Source organism: Neoarius graeffei, chromosome 19, assembly GCF_027579695.1.
Source record: "Neoarius graeffei isolate fNeoGra1 chromosome 19, fNeoGra1.pri, whole genome shotgun sequence".
NCBI lineage: Eukaryota > Metazoa > Chordata > Actinopteri > Siluriformes > Ariidae > Neoarius > Neoarius graeffei.
The window spans coordinates 63,909,738-63,919,495 of NC_083587.1; the positions used below are offsets into that span (position 1 = coordinate 63,909,738).

A 9,758-nucleotide genomic window follows, 5' to 3' on the forward strand; every position below is an offset into this window, starting at 1 on the left:
GCCTTCGTTCCATAAGGCTCCGGAGAAAGCGCGAGACATTTAATGAGATTTTCTGCTTCCTTGCTGCCTCCCTTCAGGTGAAAAACAAACAATCAGCTTAATTATTACAAACACCACAAGCAGGAGAAGTTTGTTTTGAGCACTGACTGCTTTTTTTTTTTTTTTGAGAGAAACAGCTCAGAGGGAAAGTTCTGGAACGTGATGGATCGAATGGAAGTTGCTTAGCATTATGCAATTATCAGGCCCTGTGATGTCACCACACCTTTAATATTAAAATTCTCTCTCTTTATATATATTTAAATAAATTAATTAATTAAACCCTAATGATTACATTTTCTTTTTTTTTTATAGAATACTCATCTAAGTATCCTAAAACGAACAACTAGCACTGGAGACTCCTTCCATAAACTCACCACGTCAACAATTTTTTTAAAAACCTGTTCGTGTTTGAGGAGTTTCCCAACATGGCGCCATGAAAGAAACTCACAATCTGTTCTTCTGATTCATTAGTTTATGTTACAGATTAACAGAAATATCAAAGCGGGATATTTCCGTCCATAAACTTCCATCTAACCCAAGCTGTGTCTCAAATCGCATACTTGTTCAATATTCTACTCTACTCTAGACCGTTACAGAGTACGAGCACTCATTGAGTTTCAGCTCAGGTCATCTTTAAACCACGATCGTGAAAGATTTCCGTTTGAGACGTGGTTCATGACGACAATCAAGAAGACAGCGGAAAGTCTGAAGAGAGACAATCGCGAAACATTTTACAGGCGTGGAAACCTGATGGACAGGGAAGGATGTTTTGGCTCTGGTTCGGTAGAAACCGGGCTGATTTGCTTCGATTTGTCGTGTCACACCACCCTGATGCGGATTATTTTCCTGTAACACTTAACGTTTCCAAAAAACAAACAAACGACCAATCAGTGCAAGGAATGTTTGGTTTTAGTCGCTGATGCTAAACATGTGTACGTTACTAACATAAAGAGGTATAAATATTCCAGGAATCCTCTTTATTATTTATAAATTTGGACTTAAAAAAAAAAAGCAAAATGGTCAAGGCTCGCGATTTCAGAAATTCATAATATCCGTCTGGACAAAACACTATACATGACACGTGTTATAGACTCATTATAAAGTTCGTACGTGACGTTTTAAAGATAAACCACCTTTCAGATATTTCAAGTGTAGGTCATAAAAAGAATTTTCCCGACACCCAATTATTTTTGTTTAGTTGAACGAAAGCTACTGAATTCAAATCACAGACTTCCAGTTTTATTAGTTTTTAAAAAACAGAACAATTAATGAATTTATCTCCACATGGCCCCAAATTCTCTGCTATTTTTTCCTGCTTCACCATGACCCAATAGAAGATACTATGTCATGCATCACATCCCATGGCGGGCTTTCCCCGTTCACGCAAGGCATTGTGGGATACAAATTTGAAACAGGAGAAAAAGAAAATGGAGGACGTGAGTGTGCGAATGAAACGTGAAAGAGCGACTACAGTAACGGAAAGAAAGCGAGAAAAGACGTTAGGTTATATACGAAGGAAAGGAAACGCAGGACCAAACTAATAAATATGGGCGCTCGGCGAGCACCTCGGTGTGATCAGCTGTTCGTTTAGCGACAGAATGATGGAACTGTCAGTGCACGCTCAAAGGGAAACCTGTAGATGGCAGTAACGCAACACTGTTGATGCCAGCTGCCGTAAAACCCAAAAGAAGAAGGTAAACCTGCGCATGCGCACACGGACTTCCTCTGTCTGCTTGACTGCGCCAAGCGAGCGATTTCATGCACATTATTTGCTTTAATCCCCTCAAATTAAATAACTTCCCAGCCACAGAACGGCCTGATATTTTGTGAGATATTACAGAAATAAACAGATATCACAATCACCACATTTCAGACGGAACTACATTTCACCGATTTTATGAAATCGAAAGGCCGTCTACTTTTTAAATTGCACGCCTTCTCACTTCATCTCATCTCATTATCTGTAGCCACTTTATCCTGTTCTACAGGGTCGCAGGCGAGCTGGAGCCTATCCCAGCTGACTACGGGCGAAAGGCGGGGTACACCCTGGACAAGTCGCCAGGTCATCACAGGGCTGACACATAGACACAGACAACCATTCACACTCACATTCACACCTACGCTCAATTTAGAGTCACCAGTTAACCTAACCTGCATGTCTTTGGACTGTGGGGGAAACCGGAGCACCCGGAGGAAATCGGATCCTGCAGTAAAATTTAAAATCATCATTGAGCTCGATCGTCATATGGCAGATTCTACCGTAACTGGATCCATTAACCACTTGCCCACAAAATAAGAAATTTTTCTTGTCCTTTTTTCAGTGAGGTTTTCAAGATTGAAAATATTTTCAAGATTGAAAATATGGTATTTGGTCTTCTAAAACAGCACGTCATTGAAAAATACACCGAGTATATCAATAAAAGATTTTTAAAGAATAAAGTTCTATTTCTTTGACATATCTGACAGACATAACTCCCATTTTAAAAATCCCTTTCATTATCCCTGTTGCTATCGCCAGTGAATTTCTGTCAGATGACCTGACGATAGACTCGGCCATTATGGATCTTTGGTAGTTATCGTGTGGAAGCAGGCTTTATCATTTTTGGGTGTCAACAGATAGAGTTGAAATAGATTAACACCGAAAAAACTATTTCGTTCACGAGAGAAGCCCACAGTTATGTTTAAAAAATGCTATCGTCAGTCTGTCAGTCAAATGCACCTGACGATAGCAAAATTCAAGCGCTCACCACGCACATGTTGACTGACACAAAGAGGAAATTCTACTGCGCATGATTTTTGTGACAGCAGACATTTACTTCCGGGCAAGACTTGGAGTTCTGACAGCTAGATTTCATCAAATAAATCAAGGTAAGATTTTCAGTCAGCTATCCTGACGACAGAAATTTTTGACGATAGAAACATTGAGAATATATTTGTGCATTCATATTTAAATTTTTCTGGAGGAAAACTATCGTAAGTTGAGATAAATCAGAACCACTCGCGACCCTTTCAGCCGACAGGCCATTTCAATGTGTTATTTCCCCGCGAAAGTGACACAGTCGTGTCTATCGTCACTGTTCTGACAATTATTGTTGATATTTCAATTTTGAAAATAAATTATCTTTTTTATTTCAATATTTTATTTTATTATTTGGTTCTAGTGATGAGGTATTTAATATTACTAAATTTGTCAGATTAATAATGTAAGAAACAGTTTTGATGCTATTGTCATCTAGAGTGTCTGTCAGAATATGATGGTAGACGTTAGTTTGTCTGTCAGATTTTGATGATAGAAACCGATGTGTTTCTATTGTCATTTAGCATGTCTGTCATGTCAGGCTTTTATTAATTAGTTACCAGGACTACTGTCCTAAAATTTACTGTGAATGTCCAAGACCCCAAATGCTACTAGAAAAACTTAATAGAATGACCAAAATAATCAATTCAGCAATTTAAAGGAACAGTCCACCGTACTTCCATAATGAAATATGTTCTTCTCTGAATTGAGACGAGCTGCTCCGTACCTCTCTGAGCTTTGCGCGACCTCCCAGTCAGTCAGACGCGCTGTTACTCCTGTTAGCAATGTAGCTAGGCTCAGCATGGCCAACGGTATTTTTTGGGGCTGTAGTTAGATGCGACCAAACTCTTCGGCGTTTTTCCTGTTTACATAGGTTTATATGACCAGTGACATGAAACAAAGTTCAGTTACACAAATTGAAACGTGGCGATTTTCTATGCTATGGAAAGTCCGCACTATAATGACAGGCGTACTAACACCTTCTGCGCGCTTCGACACCTTCACTCATGCTATGGAAAGTCCGCACTATAATGACAGGCGTACTAACACCTTCTGCGCGCTTCGACAGCGCATTGATACCTTCACTCCTGAGTGAAGGTATCAATGCGCTGTCGAAGCGCGCAGAAGGTGTTAGTACGCCTGTCATTATAGTGCGGACTTTCCATAGCATAGAAAATCGCCATGTTTCAATTTGTGTAACTGAACTTTGTTTCATGTCACTGGTCATATAAACCTATGTAAACAGGAAAAACACGGAAGAGTTTGGTCGCATCTAACTACAGCCCCAAAAAAATACCATTGGCCATGCTGAGCCTAGCTACATTGCTAACAGGAGTGACAGCGTGTCTGACTGACTGGGAGGTCGCGCAAAGCTCGGAGAGGTACGGATCAGCTCGTCTCAATTCAGATAAGAACATATTTCATTATGGAAGTACGGTGGACTGTTCCTTTAAGGAGATGGGACTTAACTGGCCTCTGTTATGGTAGAATCTGCCACAAACGAGCTCACTGAGCGTGCGGTGGGCGTGTTTACCTCAGAGCACCCGCTCGACCACGGTGTTTTCATAAAAAACACGCAGCGCAACACATGTGCATGTTGGGTAAACTAATGCGAGTGTGGGACTCAAGTTTCTGGAACTCTCCCTCCCTCTCTCACTGCTGCCGAGTCCAACCACGAGACTTTCACTGTCATCATCTGACTGGCCGAGCTCCAGGAACCAGCTCTTGCTTTATTAACTGCTGTCTGAGTGCACAGAGCTGCTGAGATCAGACACTCTTCACATTTCAGCACACACACACACACACACACACACACACACACACACAGAGAGTGTGTTTTAATTGAACAACGTCACATTCGATCAAAACAAATCATGCATCAGATCGAGTGCATTAATACTGCACGACAGTTCCAGACAATTAATCAACACCCTCTGACCAATCACAATCCAGAATTGGAGTATTGTGAATTTCTGAAGAGAAGCCCTCATGCTGACCTCATCACCCCGATCACGTGGCTCAGCACTGTCTTAACGCAGTCTGCTGAACAAACGCGTCTTTTGTTTTGATTCTGAGAGCTGAGAGAGAGAGAGAGAGAGAGAGAGAGAGAGAGAGAGATTACAGAGCTGTGCCTTGGGTGGGCCACTTCATTCTCTCTCTCTCTCACTCACACACACATGATCGCCTACGCTGGAGACGTAATGGATGGGTGGAGGTGCTGCTGCTGAAACACACTTTAAGGAGCGTTTGGAAAACGTTTCGATGGAACGCAGAAAAGTTAGATTCTCCAAACCAAAGTGGTTTTTGTTGATAAAAGTGAGAAAGGAAAGGAACGGCGGGGACGAGCCACTGCTTCAGCGCTGTGCCCGGCGCGTTCGCCGTCCTGCTGACCCTCGTCGCTTCAGGGCCGGGGTCTCATGTAGTATTTATCACGGCGGGTTTTTGCAGAGCAGACGATTCCAAAGGGAATGTGTTGGCTCCGGTTAGACCCGGATCTCCGTAAGCGATACTGGCTCGCACTTACTCAGCAGCTGTTCACAGGAGCTGGAGACGGAACGCTGAGTTCAGGTTTAATACTCACTCAGCCACGCAGACGAGAGGGAGCCACGCGGGATCAGCTCGGGGAGGGACAGACTTATCATCAATTACACAGAGAGAGAGAGAAAGATAAATATTCATCTGTATAAAGAGAGACAAGGGAGGGGAGACCCAAGTAGAGAGAGAGAGAGAGAGAGAGAGACACACACACGTAGAGAGAGACACTAGAAAGAGAGCAAGACACACTAATGCCGCTTTTCCACTACCAACGCGGCTGAGTTGGGCTGAGCCGTGCCGTGCTGAGTTGGGCTGAGTCGAGCTGAGTGGGGCTGTTGGAGTTGCATTTCGACTACAACCGCGCTGAACCGTGCTGGCTGGAAGTGGGTGGACACATTGGGTGGAGTTAGCGAAAGAGGGTGGACGTCACGTGATGTCGTTAGGCGGCGCAAACAGTGACATCAGTGACCTTTTAAGCGATAGTCTCACGACCCGGATAGTAAACAATAAACATGGAGGACATGGAGTCGTTAGTGTTGCTGGTCTTGGTGCTGTGGCTTGTTGTCACCGACAACGCCAACAGATACTGGCAAGAGCGCATAGATGAGGCGAGGCGCATAAGGCTTCAGAAATTCTCGTAATTCGTAATTCTTCTTCTTCCGGGTTTACGGTGTTTACAGATCCCAGCATGCTCGCGGGGCGTGTGTGGGCATGTGAGGACACTCCTCCTCACTAATCAGTGCACAGGGGAGTGTCTCCTCACACCCCTAGCCCCACTTGGCTCGGTTTGGCTCGCTTCAGCCCTACTCCAAAACTGTGCGAGTTTTGGGTGCTCAGTGGGGCTGAAGCGAGCTGAGTCGTGCTGCTCTGAGGTAGTCGAAACGCGAGCCGTGTCGGGCTGAAGTGAGCTGAAAAAGGGTAGTGGAAAAGGGCCAAAAGAGACAAAGAGAGAGACAAACACACTAGTATAGAGACACACACACAGATAGAGCAGGACACGAGTAGAGGGAGACACTAGAAAGAGAGCAAGACACACAGAGACGAAGAGAGAGAACAAGAGACACACACTAGTATAGAGAGACACTAGTCGAGAGAGCAAGACACACAAAGTACAGAGAGACACTAGGAGAGGGCAAGCGACACGCAGATGAAGAGAGAGACAAACACACTAGTATAGAGACAGACACTAGTATAGAGAGCAAGACACACAAGTAGAGACAGACACTACAGGAGAGAGCAAGACACTAGAAAGTGAGCAAGACACACACTAAAAGGGACACACACACACACTAGTATAGAGAGACCCTTGGAGAGAGCAAGGCACACTAAGAGACGAAGAGAGAGAGACAAACACACAAGTCGAGAAAGACACACTAGTAGAGAGAGACACTAGGAGAGAGAGCAAGACACTAGTAGACAGCAAGACACTAAGAGACAGAGAGACAAACACTTGTATAGAGAGCAAGTCACACACATTAGTAGAGAAAGAGCAACACACTAGTAGAGAGACAAAGACAGAGAGAGAAACACAGTAGCAGAGACAGACACACTAGTAGAGAGACACTAGGAGAGAGCAAGACACACTAGTACACAGAGGCAAAGAGAGAGACAAAACACACGAGTAGAGAGAGCAAGACACACACTAGTAGAGAGAGAGAGAGAGAGAGAGAGAGAGAGAGAGAAAGACACTCAGGGACTAGAAGAGAGAAATGAGACACACTAGGAGAGTGAGAAAGACACTTGTAGAGAGACACTAGAAGAAAGAGAGCCAGACACTAGTAAAGAGAGAGACGAGGAGAGAGAGCAAGAGACAAACATACACTAGTAGAGAGAGATGAGAAGAAAGACACACTAGTAGAGAGACACACTAGACGTATTCAAAGAGAGAGAGAGCGAGATACACACACTAGTAGAGAGAGAGACTCGAAAAAGACCCAGAGAGACAGAACGTTCTACACAGAGACGTCATTAGCATCAGTGACTGATGTCATCAGTTGACTTGTAAGTCGTATTCGCAGCTTATTGAGGTCATGTGATGGAACACAACCCTAAACAGGAAGTAGCCAAGATAATGGAGTGTGATTCGACACACACCCTCATTAACTACTAAATTACATTAAATACTCAAAAACATTCTTCAGGATCAGTACAGTGCATCTCATCATTAAAACACATCCTCATCACTCCTCGTTATGGGATTAAATTCCAAATAAACCTCCTTTAACCTCGTGCGTGATTCCAGACAATCCAAAAACGGGCTCGATATCAATGCTGAAGCATTTCCATCCCACATACGGATGAAAAATGAGGCCCTGCAGGCCTTAAAAACTCGCTCTTGTTTGCTTGCCCTACTTTTATATCCAGGGTTCGGCTGCTTAAGCTGAACAACAAGCGAACAAAAGCGCTTGTAAATGAAGAGCTGAATAATTCAGGGGTTTGGTGTAACCGAACTCGACATGGACACCAATAATCCCAGAGCTTTCCATGAGCATTCTTACCTCAGCAGCAGCTCAGGGCGACTGTAACACCACAACAGGCACGCAGGTGAGGAAAAGATACAGGTGTTGGGGAGGAAATATGACTTTTTTTTTTTTTTTAATTATGATCATCTATATTAAAGTCACTCAGCTTGATTGCTGAACTCAGGGCGCAGTCTAACCAATGACTGAAAGATCACGAGATCATCATGAGTCATGTAGTGTACGACCTCATTTAGGATCACGGCAATTCGCTCACATTTTACAACCTACGAATTTTTCCCTAATTGACACAAAAATGTCAAAGTGAACCAGTTCTTCTTTTACACGTTTTGGTTTCACGCTTCATCAAGGTGCATGATTATTTTGGACGGTTATTTTCCGTCTCTAATCGAGTTCGTTACTCCTGCGACTTTCATCCCGTCCCTTTTTGCGTTCGGTTCCGATTCGTAAAATTTTGCCCATTGAGAATTTCTTAATTACCACAATCACCTCGAGATCTTCTCGGCACCCTTCGGATGCGACCGACTGACGTAATGTCAGCTCCAACATCGTTTGTTCGCTTTCCATTTTATCACAGCAACGTGATGAGAACTCTGACAGGAGGATCTCGACGCCTGACGATTTCAATCGTTCAATCACTTTAACCAGTAGTTCACACCATAACACTCCGGATAACAGAATAATCCGGATCTCTTGTTGTCCGATAGGAACATGAATGATTCATGGATCTCTCATTCTCAGAGGTCGGTCGATATGTAATACCGTGAAATATCGCGATATATCGACTGCACATAATCGAATGATTTAACCTTGAAGAAGAAGTTGTTCTCCAAGTTTCCTCAGACCTACTCACACAACTGTCATAACAGACAACATGCTTCTTATTATTATTAATGATTGTCCCTCAGGAGAAAGAGAAAGTTCTAGAAATTTCTCCAGCAGAGGTTTGTTTAGTTCTAGATCAATAAACAGCCAGTCAGATGAACCGGTTTTAAGCTAGCAAGAGTTATGTTGAGTTTATCCAGACCAACTAGTTTAACTTTTTGTGGTGAATAAGTTCTAAAAGAGCGTCGTTAGTGAGTACAGTCTGACTTGGTGTTAGTTAGCTAGCCGGTTAGCCAGTCAGTGAGTGAGTGAGTGAGTGAGTGCTGTTATTAGCCTCAATGCTACTAAAGCTAACACATAGCTTCCTCCTCCTCCTCCGTTGTCTGCTTTACCTTCAGCTCGGCCTCGCAGAACAAATCCTCCTCCTCACGGTCCCATCCCAGCTCTCTCACTCTTCCAGTAAACTCGTCACCTAATCCGGACTCAAACCCGCTCCTTCTCCTTCGTGTTCATCCAAACCTCACACTCACACTTTCCTCTCTTCGCTATAAACTACATTCCGACTCCCACAACAACAACAATGTCAACCGAGGCGCTACGAAATCCGCCTCATCTGTGGAAAAAAACGCAGCGTCCCCGATCAGCCAATCAGAACCCGATTTGCTCAGATTGGCACCAAATCAGACCAATCAGAGCGCACATGCACAGTCTACGCGCTCTGTGATTGGCTCCTAATGTTCTTATCATAGGCGGGGTTTAGGATTTAGTAAACCTATGGCTTTGTGAGTGACTGTTTTGTTTTGTTTTTTCTCCTCCCCCGGGGGACCAACTTATTCATGACGTCATCCGCGATGACGCTCAAGGTGAGGGTGCGAAGGGGAGGGGTTTTAAGAATCCGATGTTCAATTTAAATCAGACACAAATGTAAACAAATTAGTTCATTCAAGACGGCATGGATTCATCGAGGTGCTGATGGTTTGTTTTGAACCTGATGCTTGAAAAGACTTTCAATGCGTAAATTGTGCATAAATAATTACTCAAACTTCTCCTGGGAGGGTTGATTCCTGATTACTGAGAGTTTC

At 43.6% G+C, this 9,758-nt stretch overlaps 1 protein-coding gene across 2 annotated transcripts in view; it reads right to left on the reverse strand.

Annotated features, from left to right (window-relative positions):
• Positions 1-9,276, reverse strand: part of otud7b (OTU deubiquitinase 7B) — a 68,620-nt gene extending 59,344 nt beyond the window's left edge. For both annotated transcript variants that reach the window (XM_060900417.1, XM_060900416.1), the window contains exon 1: positions 9,069-9,276. The gene's annotated coding sequence lies outside the window, so the exon portion shown is untranslated. The remainder of the gene's footprint in view (positions 1-9,068) is intronic.
• Positions 9,277-9,758: the final 482 nt, after the last annotated feature.